General features: G+C 41.6%; 1 non-coding gene across 1 annotated transcript; it reads left to right on the top strand.

Annotated features, from left to right (window-relative positions):
• The first annotated feature begins 5802 nt into the window (after nucleotides 1-5802).
• TRNAN-AUU (transfer RNA asparagine (anticodon AUU)) lies at nucleotides 5803-5878 on the top strand. Its single transcript has one exon. It is a non-coding gene; the product is annotated as a tRNA-Asn (tRNA).
• Nucleotides 5879-18611: the final 12733 nt, after the last annotated feature.

Consider the following 18611-nt stretch of genomic DNA (forward strand, 5'->3'; position numbering starts at 1 on the left):
AGTCTACAGGAGGCAAAATCAAAGACATCACATGCCAAAACTGGAAACTAGAGCCTAAAAGACATGAAGTAATTGTTTGAGCTTACTCTTTCATATAAGGGGTTGTAAGAGGTTGATAGGGCTCAGCTTATATCTGGGGCTATCTCAGCATGAAGACAGCCACTCAATGAAGGGATTTCTCAAAGGTATTGCCTTCTATTCAGTAGAAATGGGAGTCATCCCTTACCCAACTCCTTTTTGAGATCCCACTGAAAGTTGTTTATAGAAAAATCTTCATGTCATTGCATCAACCCCCTTGAACTCACCATACTTGCCTCCATCTCAGCTGTCATTCACAGTACCTTTAGCAAAAGAAATCCTGTAGAGGGCAAAGTCATCACCTTACCTTTCTTATTAGGAGCTTTGATGTTCTCATGTGTCATTTGATAATTGAGATTAGCAATTAGTTGGCTTCACCTCTGGCTTTCATTTTCCGCTCTTCCAGCTAAACTCAACCTTCAGCCTACACAATGGAAGTCAACAAAATGAGGTAACAGCTTTCTATATGAGTCACTCTGGGCAACTCAGTTTCAGAGAGCACTGTGGGGTGAGTAGCCAGGGTCCAGGCAAGTATTTCAGCCATCCAAGAACTGGCATGTAGCCCAAGAAACACTCTCACCTGATGAAGAGCTAGTGGGATGAGTCTTGGAGGAAATAGTTCCCAACAGCCAGAGAAAGAGTCTCTTGGCTCACGCACAGCAATGCTCTTCTCGATTAAAAACATTGTCATCATTCACACTGCAATGAAAAATCCTTTTACACTGCGCTCACATTTCCACACACTTCCATCTACTCTGCATATTAAAGACAGAACCCTTCCATGGAAAGGTGACATCTCTAACCTACTGTTCTGACCAAAACAGCCCTCTATAACGGACAGAGAAAATGGTTTGCTGGCCCGCAAAGGGCAAATGTGAGAAGGGACATTTCCATGTGCTATTTCTCTTTGCTGAGCACTCAGAGGGAAATTATAAGTGGCTGGAAGAAGGCTTTGTTTTCTAAAAGACTTTTAGTTATTCCTGAGAAATCCCTCTGCTTATTCCCGGAGAGAGGTCATCTCTTAGATGCTGTCAGTCAGACAGGGATCAGCAGCCAAGGAGAGGTGCTCAGAGAGATTTCTAACTAATGCAGCCAGAGGAAGATTGCCAAAGAAACAGGGCTCCTTAGGATAAATACATTGAAGGATATTTGGGGGATAAAAATAAATCCTTTTTAAAAATGAAGAATGGAGGGATGCTGTATATACCGATTGCCTTGTACATCAAATTCTGAACAATGATGTCACCAGAGCTGGCCTGGAAGACCAATGACGCAAACGAAGGTCTTCTCAGACATGCTGGCTGGCCCTTTCCTCCAAAGGCATCTATCCTGTTTCCATCTCATTTTCATAAGACTTGCCAGAGGGTGCCCATAAAGATTTCGCTTTGGTCACAAGCCTGGTGCACCTGGGCTGGGACCTTTGGAATGAAAGACTTCTACATAGTGGTTAGGGAACAACTTAAATGCAGTGATTAGCAGAAGAGAGTGAGGTTGTTTAACCTAGCAGTCTCTAAGAGGACACTGCCCCAGATTTTAAATGCCAGAAGCCATCAGCCCTGAATGTCAAAAACACAGTGAGAAGGAATCCACAAGAGAAGGGACCAGTCAAGGGTCTAAAATATTTTGAGTCATAGAGTATGGACCTCACCCAATATCCAACCAGTAAATTAGGGGAACTAGAAGCCAAAATCCCCTTCCCACCTGTGAACTACCCTACCCATAGTGAAGGTGCTGAAATGGAGTAGAGAGCTAGACAAATCGTTTGTGGGGACCAACACAGTTCAGTACTTAGTATTGGGTTATAAGAAAAGTGGGAGAGTATTAATTCAGAATTAGATGAGAATCCTGAAATTAAATATAACTAGTGTTTATATATATATATATAACTGGTTCCTAGATATGACTAGTATCAAAAATATTGGTGGTCTGTAGAGAGAAAATCTAAAAGGATCCCACTGGAAGCTGAACAACTGGCATGTGGTCTGAGGAGCATTACAATTCCAGGACCTCCTAGGTAAGATAAATTAGGATACACTCTGCCACAGTGAGGTTCATAATTAAAATAGGCAGACAGGAAATATAAGACAGAAGCTGACAATGGTTCTTGTTGCAATTCTTAAAGAACTCAAAGAGCAAAACCCAAGAGACTTGAAAGACTACAGAGCTCATGCTTAAATTTTATATAGCTCAACAGGCAGTCGGGAGTTTGTGTAAGTTTTGTAAGTCTTGCACACCCTTCCTTGCACCCCCAACCTCAGTTATTCTGTCTACCAATAATTACCTTGTGCTTGGCAAACTAACATGTGCGTGTTCAGTACAAAACAGGTAGCTTAACAGCTGGGTCTGAAGACAGTCTGACCTGGTTATTTCCCAGGGCATGTAGTTCCTTGGAGGTAGGGCCACTTAATAATAGCAGCAGTAGTAATAATAGAAGACAAGGTTTATTCAATAATTTTATACATCTAAATGAAGTGCTAGCATTTGTTATCTATTGTGCTCATCTTCACAGCATATGTCATCTATTTTATTAATCTTCACAACAACCGGATGAGATATGACCCTTTACTGATCCCATTTTGCAGATGAGAAAACTGAGGCTAAGAAAGATTAAGCAATTTTCCCGAGGCCACATGGCTAGTAATTGGATGTGACATAAAAAAAAAAATGGCTCATTCAACACTCATTCCAACTCCTTTCTAGTGTAACACCCAGTATCACAGAGGCTGGAAAGTTACAAACTGCACTACACAGATCCCCTTGAAACCGGACTCTCTGTGCAGACTAGGTTCTCACAAACAATACCTGGAGGCAGAAGTGACAGGTGGAGCCTCTCTGCACAGAGGCTGTTCCTAGTTGAAGCACGTGTCTCTTTTGGAACAGCTGTGTGAAGGTTGGTCCCCAGTGTCGGAGACACAGCAGCAGCAGGGGCAGTGGGCATCCCCTGCAATAGTCCTATGGTATGCTTTGAGCATTTCCAGCCATTGTGTTCTTAGCCACGTAGTAACCAGGTTTGCTTCCTTGGCCTTTGCAAAGTGCCTTTGACCTATCTGATCTCTTGTAACAAATACTGACCTTCTTAAATGAGTTAATGAGTTTTGTTACCTACAACTAAGAACCCTGAATAATCATTATGAGATCTAGATTTCAAACCCAAGCTTATTTAAAAAATAAATTAAAATAAAAAATAAGAAGAAAATGTTTCATTCCCATGTTATCTATTTTCCTTAGGCTGCTCTACACTTCTCCTTTTTGCATAACACGTGCTAAGATACCATATAATTTACTTAATTACAATGTTTATTGCTTATTGTGTGTCCCCCCTCCTGCTCAGTTAGAATGTAAGACCTCCATGCAAGGATCTTTGCCTGTTTTTCCAATGTAAACCAAATTACTAAACAGTGCCTGGCATATAGAAAACACCTAAGAAATATTGGTGGATTTTGGATGTATGGATTGATTTTATGGGAAGGACTTAAAAACATAAACACAAGCAAAAAAACAAACAAACCCATGTTCAAATGACTTGGAGGTCAGCCTTAACCTGAGTTTTATTGACAGAGAGTGACAATCTTAAATAAAAGGAGTACTTTTAGGCAACACTACCCTCGCTTTGTTTAATCACTGAAGTCTCTGAGAACGATAACGCTCCACATCTAGCTAATCCCTACTTGTTCTTCCTTCATTATCACAAGTCCTCTTACAAGGAAGCCTGTCATGATTTACTTCTCTTGTTACTTGTATAAGGTACTCTATGGTTCTCCTATCCCAGCATTCACTCTTATAACTGACCATTTCATTGTCCACAACATCTACTAAAGCATCAAGTCTGGAAGGGCAGGACCCAGCATATCTTACTCCCCTCTGTGTTCCCCGCAGCTATCACAATGCCTGGGACAAAGCGAGCACTAAATAAATACATGTTGAATAGATGAATCGTGAAAACAACCCCCACAATGGTGGCACATAGCAAAGGACATACATCAGACATTTCAAAGAAAGTATACCCAAAGTCTCATCTTCTGTGCTGCATAAATTTGTTGCTAATAAACTGTCTACATCAGGGAAGGGAATTCAGGCAACTGCAGACAAACAGGCTGAGAGTCTTCAGTAAAAAGACTAGCTAAGGCCTGACCTGTGGTGGCGCAGCGGGATAAAGCGTCGACCTGGAACACTGAGGTTGCCGGTTCGAAACGTTGGGCCTGCCTGGTCAAGGCACATATGGGAGTTGATGCTTCCTGCTCCTCCCCCTTCTCTCTCTCTCTGTCTCTCTCTCCCACTCCTCTCTCTCTAAAAAATCAATAAATAAAATATTTTAAAAAGACTAGCTAAAGTACCAAGAAGAAGACAACCGAGGGAGATCAGTGTAAGTCTAAGAACATGGGGTGGAGATTCCTAACCTAAAGAATAATACAAAAGGTCCAGACAGAATCAGAAAGAACCTGAAATTTTTATAATGCTGGTTAAGGGCTTCACCAATGCCCTTGTGAGAAAGTATTGATAATTTGTTCAAAGACACACTGTAGGAATGCCTAAATAGTATTTGTCACATAAGACAAGACTGACAATAAACACAAAATATATTATTTATAATATAAACTGCATATGTTTATGTTATAAATCATATATAACTCAATACCAGGAAGGTAAATAATCCAATTAAAAATGAGCAAAGGAACTTAATAGATACTTCTCCAAAAAAAACATACAGATGGCCAATAGGCATATGAAAAAGTGTTCAACGTCACTAATCATCAGAGAAATGCAAATTAAAACCACAATGAGATATCATCTCACAGCAGTCAGAATGGTACTCATTAACAAATCAACACACAAGTGCTGGCAAGGGTGTGGAGAAAAGGGAACCCTCCTGCACTGCTGGTGGGAATGCAGACTGGTGCAGCCACTGTGAAAAACAGTATGGGGATTCCTCAAAAAATTAAAAATAAAACTGCCTTTTGAACCAGCTATCCCACTTTTAGGAACATATCCTAAGAATTCCAAAACACTGATTCAAAAGAAGATATTCACTCCCATATTTATTGCAGGATTGTTTATGATAGCCAAGATCTGGGAACAGCCCAAGTATCCATCAGTGGACAAGTGGATTAAAAAGCTGTAGTACATATACACAATAGAATACTATGTAGCTGTGAAAAAGAAGGAAATCTTACCTTTTGCAATAGCATGAACAGAACTGGAGATTATTATGCTAAGTAAAATAAGCCAGGCAAAGAAAGAAAAATATCATATGATCTCACTTATCTAATGAACAAGGTGAACTGAAGAACAGAATAGAGGCAGAGGCGGGGTCACAGGGAGCAGAGGAACAGCTGTCAGAAGGAAGGGGAATGGGATCAGAGAAGGTGAGGAATTAGTGAAATTATATATGCATAATCCATAGATACAGATAACAGGACAGTAAATCCCAGAGGAAAGGAGGGGAGGAAGTGAGGGGGAGGGGGACAAAGGGAGTGCAATGAGGAGTATGAGGTTGGGAGGTGAGGTGTTATATTGAGTGGGACACTTGAATCCATGTTAACACAATAAATTAAAATTAGTTAAAATAAATAAATAAGGAATATATATAATAAACATGTAAGCAAATTATATATAGCTCCCATTTTCATATAGTTCACCCTTGCCAAGTAAAGTTTTATTCTTATTTTTTAATCTTTCAAGAAAAGAAAATATTTCAATCTTCAAATGTTATGAAGAAGTAGTATCGCCCTGGCAGGTTGGCTCAGCGGTAGAGCGTCAGCCCATTGTGTGGAAGTCCTGGGTTCAATTCCCGGCCAGGGCACACAAGAGAAACGCCCATTTGCTTCTCCACCCTTCCCCTTCTCCTTTCTCTCTACCTCTCTCTTCCACTCCTGCAGTCAAAGCTCCATTGGAGCAAAGTTGGCCTGGGCACTGAGGACGGCTCCATGGCCTCCACCTCTGGTGCTAGAATGGCTCTAGCCGCAACAGAGCAACGCCCCAGATAGGCAGAGCATCACCCCCTGGTGGGCATGCCAGGTGGATCCCGGTTGGGCATGTGCGGGAGTCTGTCTGACTGCCTCCCCACTTCTAACTTTGGAAAAATACAAAAAAAAAAGAAAAAGAAAAGAAAAAAAAAGAAGTATCTGAATGAAGAAGAACAAATTGAGATCTTAGTTTCTGCACTAGAGTTCTAATTAAGTAGATTAGGCAGGCATCTCCTTACATATTCATATATATCTTCATCTCAGAAAGCATAGTGAAGATCTTTATTTAATAGGATTTTTTGCAGATGATTGGCACTTTTAACTAAAGCATACCAATGACTGGTTTTGTTTGTTATATTGATATATGAATTGTTGAAGGATATAACTGAGTGGTGTGGGGGGAATTTCACAGACTGGTAGCTCAAGAACCTGAAATATTGATTGAGAAAACTAATTTATCAATGCTGGTAGATGACCTTAATATCTTAATTAATTGTAACGGAGGATTTTCTGCTTTTCTAAAAGAAAGAACAAACAAATGAAAACACCGTCCTTCATTTCCAAATAGGCATCAATATATCCCTAGTCCTCCTTGGATTTCTCTTACCTTCTACCACTGGCCCATCCTCATTCTTTTCTACTACACATATAATCTAAGCTAGTGGGTATCCCTGCTTGTTGTAAGTTCAAAATTAAACAACACTGAATTATAAAAAGGCATAAGAATTCAAATGGCCTATCCTCTCTAAGAAAAATGATGTAAATGCTTGCATGTTCAAAGAAAAAAGACAGGCCTGACCTGTGGTGGCGCAGTGGATAAAGAGTCGACCTGGAACATTGAGGTTGCCGGTTCGAAACCTTGTGCTTACCTGGTCAAGACACATGTGGGAGTTGATGCTTCCTGCTCCTCCTCTCTCTCTCTAAAAATCAATAAATAAAATATTTTTTTTTAAAAAGACAATAAAGTTTTTCAAAAAGGCTAACAATCACTTCCAGTATATTAAGATTTAAGTTTTAGAAATAAACCAGGTAATTAGGTTAAATATCAGAAATAGGGTTTTGTTTTGTCACGTTCTTGCCTAATATGTTTGCTTGGCAGGAAGCTAATTCCATAGTCTAGTAGTGAGGTAATTGGTCTGCTGGGTCTATCTGACCCTGGAGATGGTTTTGCAAGAACTCTGAGGCTTCTAAAACCGAATCGCCCAAAGCCTTTAATGTGGCAGGCACTTTGCTAGATGCCCTAGGGAAAGAAGTATAAATGTTTTACAACAATTCATGCTGGAAATGTATTCTTGATTATTCCTGTGGAATTTTCCAGACAGAGAAGAGGCTACTAGGGTATAGATGTGGGGCAGATCACTGTGTTCTGAACAGACCTACGCCGAACTCAGTCTATGCATTATCCCAGATGCTTCTGACCACACCTACTTCGAATTGCTTGTGCCCACCCTCATCCGCAACCAAGCAACCTTAACATAATATCTGTGGTCACAGACGAGTTCACTGAAGCTGCCCTCTCCCCCACCACACACACGGATCAAATGGATGCAGACATGAGGGTGATTGAGAAGAAGGGACCAGCAGAAGCTCTGCTTCCTCAACAGCTTCCTGGAGAGATGAGGGGACACAACTCAGACCAGTGGGAGAAGACGGTTGGAGCAAATCAATCTATCTTCTTTTCACTCTTTCTACCTTACCCCCCACCAGTCCCTGCACCATGGATTGTTTCAAAGGTGCAGTAAAATACTTGGCCTCTCTGAAGACATCTATGATGCCAAGCAAATGGTTAAGCTCATCCACAAGGTGGTGGACAGCCAGTAATACATCCCCCTGTATTTTCCCTCCCTCCTTCCTTTGCCTCTCTTCCCATTTTCCCTTGCTTCTACTTTCCTGGGATTAAACTCTCCTCTGAAATGTTAGGACTAAGTTTTTGCCTCAGATCCTGTTTTCTTGCAAACCCTTGCTAAGACAGTATCAGCCATGGCTCTGGGAAAGCAGACCTCACAATGAGATTAAGTGTTGAATTATTCACTATCTGAGAGTAACAGGGACTCTATGGATGTGATAAGCAGAGTGGTGATGACCCCTCGCTGCAGGCCATCATAGTTACTGAGGCTTTCTTCCACCTGTGGTCAACTGAGCCGCAGAACAGCAGCAAATTGTGTATTAAGGTAATCAAGTGGCTGCTTCACTTTACTGGTATAATTTTATGGGGTTGACTTGTTTTAGGGTTCAGAGAACACTCCATATAACCTAAAGTAGGTAGTTATTTGTCCTTCCTGCAATTGACATATACTATGGATATATGGATATGAGTCTGCCTTCCACATTCACCACCACTTCTCATGGACTTAAGAATGCCCGATTTATTGATATTGTGTCTCACACAACATTGCCTGGGATCAATATATCCATGTTACCTCAAAGAAAGTACAGCAATTAGCTTTCTATGTATCTAGAATCTCCATAAGTATCCAATTCATGGAATGGTAGAATGGCTTATTAAAGACTCAGATAAGGTCCTATCTCTGGGACATTCTGCCCAGGTCAGTGCTGACCTCTATAATACCAAAATACATATTAAGCCAACAATTTATGTTTTGCTGTGTCCTCATTAACTAGGAAATGCAGCTAAAAGGTGAAAATAAGATTGGGACCTCTCACCATTACTCTCAGTGACCTAACTGTAAAATTTGTACTTCCTGTCTCCTCAACCTTAGGTTCTGTGAGGATCTCAGGAAATTCTTGGTGAGCCAAAAGGAGATATTTGGACCTTCAGAAGGACATGTAGTTAAAAACTAAAGGCTACTGACTGAATGACATCAACTTGAAGAGAAACTTGTAGGGACATGTTTACAAAGACTACATGAGCATTTTGGATCAATATTTTGGATATACCTACTGAACAACTTCTTCAGCAGAAATATGTAAGTATTCAGAGGACTCTGTAGTTCTCAAAGGAATGGGCATTTATCATCAGATCACAAATAATTAGCATCGGAGTGAACTTTAGCTTTTTGAGAAGAGTATACGCAGCAACCTGAGATCTGAGCTTCAGTCAACATGCTTACATGGACGAATGTATTGGGTTCCCCGTTTTTGCCTGTTTAGAAGACATTTTCTTGAATTTTGTCCTTCTGTGCTGTAAAAACTTCACTAGTCCATTATTTGAGGAATTTCTGTTTTGTAGAGTTATTTTATGTCAATAATACATACACAGGACATCGCTGACATCTCTACTTAGAGAGAATTATGGATGTTACACCTATAAATTCCTAGCATATATAAAAGATGGTCTCTGGCAAGAAGTTTTTTGTTTTGTTTTGTTTTGTTTTGTTTTGTTTCGTTTTAATACACAAATCCAGTAATACAGAAGAACCAGTGAAGTTGTTTACAATAAAAGGAGAATTGGAAAAGTGCTACTAGTAAACATTCACTAATAAAATATTCACAGAGACAGCTGTTCTAAAGACAAAGGTCTTTTTACATTAAAGGATTATATTAATGCATGCAGTTCAATAAAACTTGTACCCTGAAGAATTGCAGAAATTATACCTACGGTAAGATTCTGTTAACAGAATAAGAAAAAATCCCAAAAGACCCAGCAAAAAAGAAAAAAAAATGAGCCAAGATTATCTGTATTAAATGATTTAGTGGCCAGAAAACTACCAGGATATCTAATCTGCAATATGAACAAATGAAAACACTTTCTACTAAATGTGCCTCAAAGTCTTCAGCCAGTTTTCTCCCAGAACACGGTTTCTAACTTCAGGTGCAATGAACTGTGATTGGAGAGATAGGCCCTCTTGGGCTCAATGTTGTAACTGTGTTGTGTATAACCTTTCAGTCAAAAGAGAAAACCACAACTGTCTTCAAACCTTTTCACAGCTTCCAAAATTTTTCACTGATTGTTATAAAATGTGTCCCCTTAAAACTTGGCTGTTTTTGCAGATTCTCTGGGGAGGTGGGATGTTGCATATGAAGAAATTATCAGAGATCTTGAAAATATAATTCTATTTTATGTTCTATGACATCCTGGCACAGTTACTGTTTGTGCTGCCAAATATTCTATTCATAGAGCAGAGCTGTTCCATGGGCTTGGAAGGGGGAGATAATTCCCTGGGTATATGGAGATAACACAATAGCTGGCAGATGGCAACTGGCATGCCCGTTCAGACTTGACAAGCAAGCACGTCTAAGAGACATGGATACCTGACAGTGGTCTCACTGTGGTCAGTGTCCTGGTATAATCTCTATATCCAGGCTCTAATTCTAAGACTTAAAGTCTAAAAACTCAAATATTTTTTCAGTGTATCCAGAGTTGACCAGGTTTTTGGAACTGACTCCCATCTCCATGAATAGAACTCACCAAAGGCTGAAGTATGTCATTCACAATAAAAGACACGCCTTCCTGCCCTGGCCGGTTGGCTCAGCGGTAGAGCGTCGGCCTGGCGTGCAGGGGACCCGGGTTCGATTCCCGGCCAGGGCACATAGGAGAAGCGCCCATTTGCTTCTCCATCCCCGCCCCCTCCTTCCTCTCTGTCTCTCTCTTCCCCTCCCGCAGCCAAGGCTCCATTGGAGCAAAGATGGTCCGGGTGCTGGGGATGGCTCCTTGGCCTCTGCCCCAGGCGCTAGAGTGGCGCTGGTCGCGGCAGAGCGACGCCCCGGAGGGGCAGAGCATCGCCCCCTGGTGGGCAGAGCTTTGCCCCTGGTGGGCGTGCCGGGTGGATCCCGGTCGGGCGCATGTGGGAGTCTGTCTGACTGTCTCTCCCCGTTTCCAGCTTCAGGAAAATACAAAAAAAAAAAACCTTAAAGACATGCCTTCCTCTTTCTAAGGACCAGAACTTTTTTTAATTTTTATTTTTTTAATTTAAGTATAGTTGAAACTTTCTAGAGCTCACTCTTCCTCATTAAGACACCTGAGGAACTCAATTAATTAACAGGATCTTTCTTAGTGAGTAGAAAAAATTAGGGTGCAAAGAATTTGATGGCCCGCAGGGATATTTTATGTTATCACTGGCAAAGCCCGATAAGATCCTGCTCCACGAAAATAAAAAGATTACTTCTTCATTGATCAAAATTCTCTCTTAGATACAGTCTTTGTGCCACTTGGATAATGTTGAACCAATACTGAAAAATTATTATCTTCCAGTTTTCCTTTTTATAGACTTCATGTGAGAATAATCCTGCAAAACACAACTTCAAACAGATTGCAAAACTTATGTTTATTTATGCAAATATTTATTTATTGCAAAATTATGTTTCTTTGCCCCAAACAACAGGGCAATATTGTTAATCAAAGTCACAATACTTGGTGATGAGTACTGCATTTCCCATGTATAAGACATACCCTTTTCCAAGAAATTTGGGGTCTAAAAACAGGGTGCGTCTTATACAGTGAGTGGTTATAGGTTTTTTTTTTTAACTTGTATTTCCCGCTTTTTCATGTGGATGAGTTGTATGAATTTTATGATAAATAAAACCTGAGTTCAATAACTTTATGTAATACATTTTTTCTTTTCAAAAATCGGGCTTCAAACTTAAGGTGCGTCTTATACATGGGGAAATACAGTAAGTCATGGTTAAGTAATCAGTGAATATTCTAAAATAATTCCCTAGGTACAAGGTACAATAGGTTTTAAAATTGCTTAGGTAGGCCCTGGCCAGTTGGCTTAGTGGTAGAGTGTCGACCTGGCATGTGGATGTCCTGAGTTTGATTCCTGGTCAGGGCACACAGGAGAAGTGGCCATCTGCTTCTCCACCCCTCCTCCTCCCTCCACTCTCCCCCTGCAAAGCCCCAGCTCAATTGGTTCCAGTGCATTGGCCCCAGGCACTAAGGATGGCTCCATGGAGCCTTCACCTCAGGTGCTAAAAATAGCTCAGTTGCGAGCATGGCCCCAGATGGGCAGAGCATTGGCCCTAGATAGGGGTTTCCAGATGGACCCCAGTCAGGAGTCTATCTCCCTATTTCCCCTCCTCTCACTTTGAAAAGAAAAGAAAAAAATAGTTGCTTAGGTAGGTGGAGAGAAGGGAAAGATGACTTAATGAGATAATGGATTGGTTTTGTAGTGGATGGATGAACAGTCAGATTCAAGAGGTTTTGTGGCCATATTTTTTCACATCTTTTGACATTTGTAAATGCTGTTAAGACTGAATGTCTGTGTCCTGTGTTGAAGCCTTAACCCTCAATGTGAGGGTATTGGGAGGTGAGCCTTTAGGAGGCAATTAGGTTTAGATGATGTCATGAGGGTGAGGCCACATGATGGGATTAGTATTCCTATTATAAGAGATGGCAGTGCTTTTACTAACTACACAATAAGAAGAGGTCCCATGAACAGGATGGTGGCTGCCTACAAGCCAAGAAAAGAGGCTTCAGAATGAAATCTTGGACTCCCCAGCCTCCAGCACTATAAGAAATAACATTTTATTGTTTAAGCCACCCAGTCCATAGTATTCTGTTATGGCAGTCTGAACAGACTCAGACAAAAGCCAGCTGCAACAAGATCACACGTGTTATTACACCCACCTTCCCTGAGTAGTTCTTGCAGTATTTTTTGCTGGCCCATCTGGAACAAGCGGATCAATTCTTAACCACTACACCTTGGCATGGCATGTTGGGGGAGGGTAATGCTCAAATTCACCAATAAATAACTGTAAGTCTCTTTAATGGCATCTTGGAAATCTTCCAAGAAGAAGCATAAATGCCCTGGGTTCATTTATAGGTCATAATTCGTAATTTGACTCCAGGGTTTTTAAAAAGAAGTATGTATTTATATTCAGATTGATGGTTCAGCATCTTTAACCCTGACTAAATAGGTTTAGGACAATGTACGGGCATCTGAAATTCCTGTGGTGATGTATTTCCTGAAAGCCCCTTTGAGCTCACCACTCTAGGGGGCTTTGTGTAGTAAATCACTGGCTCCATGGAAATTCACCGAAAAGCCCAGTCACAGATACCTCCGGGGGAATGTGCGCTACAACTGAAATGTGAGATTTTTTTTATTGTTTATTAAAATTATTGGGGTGATACTAGTTAACAAAATTATACAGGTTTCAGGTGTACAGTTCTATAATACATTATTGTATATTCCATTGTATGCTCACCACCCCAAGCCAAGTCTTCCTTCATCACCATCTATTTCCCTCTACCTGAAATGATTTTTATTATTTTCATGATCCCATGACAGGTCTGGTCCATATACGTTTCGCAGTCTGTGCCAGACACTTGGCAGGTGTCTTTACCTACTTTACTATTCGAAGCAAACCTCAGCCATAGGTCAAGTTTACAGCTTGGAGTATCCAGGCTGAAAGACATTAAGTAACCTCCCAAAGATAAGGTAAAGCCGAGAAGGGAACTCTTATCTTTCCATTCCATTTGCATTATCTTTTCACCAAATCCAGATGCTTCTTAAATCAACCAGAGGTTTCAAACATTATCAAAGCAACTTACTGGATATGTACTAAAGAGAAACCATTAAATCCGAGTTACCTTAGCACTACAAATTCTCAGAAACTTCTCCAGGAAAGTAAGCTTCCTTTCTCCACCTACTGACTTGGAACTGCTGGAAAAGACACCTATAAAAAGGGTGGAGGAGCCCTGGCCGGTTGGCTCAGCGGTAGAGCGTCAGCCTAGCGTGCGGAGGACCCGGGTTCGATTCCTGGCCAGGGCACACAGGAGAAGCACCCATCTGCTTCTCCACCCCTCCGCCGCACCTTCCTCTCTGTCTCTCTCTTCCCCTCCCGCAGCCAAAGCTCCATTGGAGCAAAAATGGCCCGGGCGCTGGGGATGGCTCTGTGGCCTCTGCCTCAGGCGCTAGAGTGGCTCTGGTCGCAACATGGCAACCCCCAGGATGGGCAGAGCATCGCCCCCTGGTGGGCAGAGCGTCGTCCCCTGGTGGGCGTGCCAGGTGGATCCCGGTTGGGCGCATGCGGGAGTCTGTCTGACTGTCTCTCCCTGTTTCCAGCTTCAGAAAAATGCAAAAAAAAAAAAAAAAAAAAAAGGGTGGAGGACCACTTTGGTGGGGAAGTTGCTCTATTTAAGTGCCCAAGAAAACCCAGCAAACAGTGCTAGAAAGAGTTGCTTGAATCTGTAACTGATCTTAGAAAGAGACTACAATATGTTTCCATATCCAACTCAAAAGACCACTTCTTTAACTTTTTTTAAATTCCTGAAGTTTTCTCAGTTATTTCAAGGCTTTCAGCATGGTATAGCATATGGTACAGCACATGCTGTTGATATCTTTTCTTGGAGATTAAGTTGTGGTTGCTTGCTTTCTGCCTGCCCCTCAATGGTTCATCTCTCCAAGAATCTATTCATCCCATCTTTATCTCAATAAGCACGTGATGCTTGTTTGGGGCACTCTTTCGAATGTGTGGAAACATTTTGGCCTGTGGACAATTCATGGGGAAACTATTAAGGATAAACTAAAAAAACAAACTAACACTGTAAAACTGTTTATTGCTGTATAACATTCATGAATAAAGATTCATAAATCTGACATCTAAATTTTATCTAAATACACACCATCTCTGCTCCTCTTCTCTCTGGCTCCCCTTCACATTCTCTTGTTCTCTTCCCCCACTGACCTGCCCCTCTCCACCATGAGAAATCAGCTTCCATCTTCCCAAACAGGGTATTAGAATATGAAAGAAACTGCACAAGATAGGCAAACATTAGATATGAAACTTTTTTTGTATTTTTCTGAAGTTGGAAACAGGGAGGCAGTCAGACAGACTCCCATATGTGCCCGACCAGGATCCACCTGGCATGCCCACCAGGGGGCGATGCTCTGCCCATCCGGGGCATCACTCTGTTGCAACCAGAGCCATTCTAGCGCCTGAGGCAGAGGCCTTAGAGCCATCCCCAGCGCCCGGGCCAACTCTGCTCCAATGGAGCCTTGGCTGCGGGAGGGGAAGAGAGAGACAGAGAGGAAGGAGAGGGAGAGGGGTGGAGAAGCAGATGGGCGCTTCTCCTGTGTGCCCTGGCTGGGAATCGAACCCGGGACTCCTGCACACCAGGCCAACGCTCTACCACTGAGTCAACCAGCCAGGGCTGATATAAAACTTTTTGACACAAATTGATTCACTTGTAAGCCCAGCTCTACAATGTCTGACTTTAAATTCCCACTTTGATTTTCATTTACCATTTCACTTGTGTAACTCATGCTTCATAGGCTCTTTATCTGCTAATGGACAACATCCCTTGCCTCCAACAACATCTGCCCTGATGGGACTCTGGGGTGGGCTTTTCTAGTGAATGTTTACAAATAAGACCTGTTATTCATCACAGGGCATCTACCACCACTTCCCCATGGTGCCCACTTGGTAATATTTACTGCTGCAGCCAATGCCCACAGTTGAGCCTTGTCCAGTGGAAACCATCACCTTCTATCTGACTGATAGCTTTTTTTTTTTTTTCTTTCAGAGACAGAGAGAGAGTCAGAGAGAGGGACAGACAGGGACAGACAGACAGGAATGAAGAGATGAGAAGCATCAATCATTAGTTTTTTGTTGCGCATTGCGACACCTTAGTTGTTCATTGATTGCCTTCTCATATGTGCCTTGACCACGGGCCTTCAGCAGACCGAGTAACCCCTTGCTAGAGCCAGTGATCTTGGGTCCAAGCTGGTGAGCTTCTGCTCAAACCAGATGAACCCACGCTCGAGCTGGCAACCTCAGGGTCTCGAACCTGGGTCCTCCGCATCCCAGTTCGATGCTCTATCCACTGCGCCACTGCCTGGTCAGGCTGACCGATAGCTTTTTGAAGAACCATCTCTGCTCCATTTTTAGTCCATATATAAGTTAGAGAATTGACTTCCCATCTCAGTTGTGGGGCAGGCACATAAGTTAGGTCTGACCAATAGAAGTTCCCATCCCTCTCTTAAAAGTGACTGCTTCAAAGATGGGTATGTGGCTTAAGCCAGGACAATGAGAGCCACACCTGGGAGGTTGTCTGGAGACACTAGGAACATGTTACTCTTTTGCTTTGGGAATCATGAGCTGAAAGAAATATGTATGTGTTGGACAGATAAAATGTATTATGCTCACTTTGTTAAAGATGGCGCTGCCCACGTGGAGGCTGTCGCCCAGGTGATATTAATGTGTGTTGGGGGCAGGCTGTGGGCAGGCAGGATCCTTGTATCCTGGGGCTTGGTTTTGGGATTAAGCCTTTCCCACTCTTTTTGATGTGGCATGGTACAATCCAATCATGCCCCAGATAAGTGACTTTGTATTAGAGACTTCCCTATTTTGTATATTGGATTAAAGGTTTGGATTTCTACACTATAAAATGGGGGCAGAACAGGAGCTTGCTCTCTTGATTCCTGAGATTAGCATTAGAGAGCAGAGAGCAGAGAAAGGCCACGTGGAGGAGGCCAGGAGAGGCAGCCAAGATGGCAGAGTGTTGAGTGAGAAGCCAGTTAGTGCAGAGCTTGTGCAGGGAGCTGGAAGGAGATGGGGAACAGAAGTGAATAAGTCTGATGAGCTAGAAACCTTTGATTCTAGGAAACTCAGATTAAGTCAGTAGCTTTGTGAACACTGAATGTGAGTGGGTTTTGGAGCCCAGTGTGTGTTTTTACTTGCCCGCCGGGTGCAAGCTAGGATTAAAGATGTTGGCCCATCAGTTTTTGGCTCCATTGTTTCTTTACCTACTGTCCGAATCCAGTGCGAACCTGCATGGGCCAGGCTGCTGTGATGATGGTAGCCCTGGCTACTGCTTTACAGTATACCTTGGCACCACACTAGGAAAAAAACAGCTGAGGCAGGAGCTAACATAGAAGAGAGCAGAGTCAAGTAGAGAAATAGTCAATCCAATAACATTGCCTCAAACCTGGATCCAGCCATACCTGAAGGTCAGCATGCCTTCAACTTCCCAGTTACCAATAAATCATTTTTTCCCTTTCATATTTCTTTGTCACTCATAACAAAAAGATTCTTGTCTAGGCCACTTAAATAGTTTTACCTACATTTTTCCTGTAATGCCTAAAGTCTAACAGAAAGCATAAAACTTGATTATAACTACAGTTATATGAGAAATAAAATTTATTATTTTTTTAAGTTCAAAATAACTTCCTTAAATGTCTCTTTCACCCAAATAGTTATCTTATATTTGAGAATCTGCTCCAGATTAAGAATGATTCCTCCTTTCTAGGCCTAACTACACTTTGATTCGTTAAATTGCATTGAGACAAAAATCTCAGGGCACTAAGAGAAAATAAAAAACAGGGCAGAGTTTTTCATGTGCCCTTTTATTTCTTATTAAGTATATTGTTCAGTAATTCTTTTGTATCAACTTTAGCATTCAGCACTGCCTAGAGACAGAATATCAATTATTCAGTTAGCCTGAGCCCCAAACTAGATTGTTCATTCATGTTAGAAACAAATAACATTGGTACAGCATCTGAAGCCTACGGCTGAGACTCTACCGAGAATTTCTGAGTCATTTCCGCTGCCCGGTAAGCGGTGCCCTGACCTTTCACGACACTCCCTAAGATTGAGAGCAGAAGATGAATTGTCCCATAAACTCTCCTGAATTTAATCCCATCAAAACCTTGTTTGGTGGAAGCCCTCATTAAGGGAATCCAATTTGATCTTACACAAAGGGACTCACTTCCCCTAAATATATTAAGACAACCATTCTCAGCCCTCCTTAGAATCACCTAGGGCATGTTGCTGTTGTTTTTAATACTGTCAAAAATTACAGCTGTCAGAGGGGCTGGGGGGGGGGGTGCTGGGTGAAGAGATTAGCCAAAGAAAAATAACCCTCTTAGACACAGACCACAGTGTGGGGACTGCAGGAGGGAGAGGGAGATAGAGAGGTATAGGAGGATAGAGGGGGGACAGACGGTAATGGAAGGAAACCTGACTTGCGGTAGTGAATATACAATAAAATATACAGATGATTTATTATAGAATTGTCCACCTGAATCCTGTATAATGTAATTAACCAATGTCACCCCAATAAAATTCAATTTAAAGTTTTTTTAAAGAAAAAGAAATATACTGTCAAAAATTAATCTGTCAAATTGATAACTGTTTGAGGAGGGAGAAGATCGCTTTGTACTTTGTAGTTGTTATTGCCATTGTTTGTGTTTTCCTAATTTTTATTTCTAAATAATTTTAAACTTATAAGAAGTTGCGAAAACACAGTACAGAGAGTGTGCCTGTACCCTTCACCAGCTCTCCCAAATGGCCAAACCAGGTAGTTGATATCAATAGACTAGTATTAACTATAGACCTTATTCAACTTAACTAGTTGTTGCATGTACTCATTTCACACAGAGCATTTTTAAAAAACAGAGATGTCTGCTCCTCAGACTCTGATTTGGTTGGTCTGAGGAGGAACCTGGACATAAATATTTAACAAAAATTTCCCCAGGTGATTTTGCAGGCAGGATTGAGAACTACTGGATTAGACAGACACAAATGCACAATAAGGTGAGGTAGCAAAATTCCTAACCCAAGGACTGGAATTAGGATACACTATTTGCTCTCAGAAAAATCAGACAGATATTTTACAATGTATGCCATGACATTTGTCCTTAAGGTGACCAACTTTTTTATAATAAAAAG

Source organism: Saccopteryx leptura, chromosome 1 (assembly GCF_036850995.1).
Source record: "Saccopteryx leptura isolate mSacLep1 chromosome 1, mSacLep1_pri_phased_curated, whole genome shotgun sequence".
In the NCBI taxonomy this organism is placed as follows: domain Eukaryota; kingdom Metazoa; phylum Chordata; class Mammalia; order Chiroptera; family Emballonuridae; genus Saccopteryx; species Saccopteryx leptura.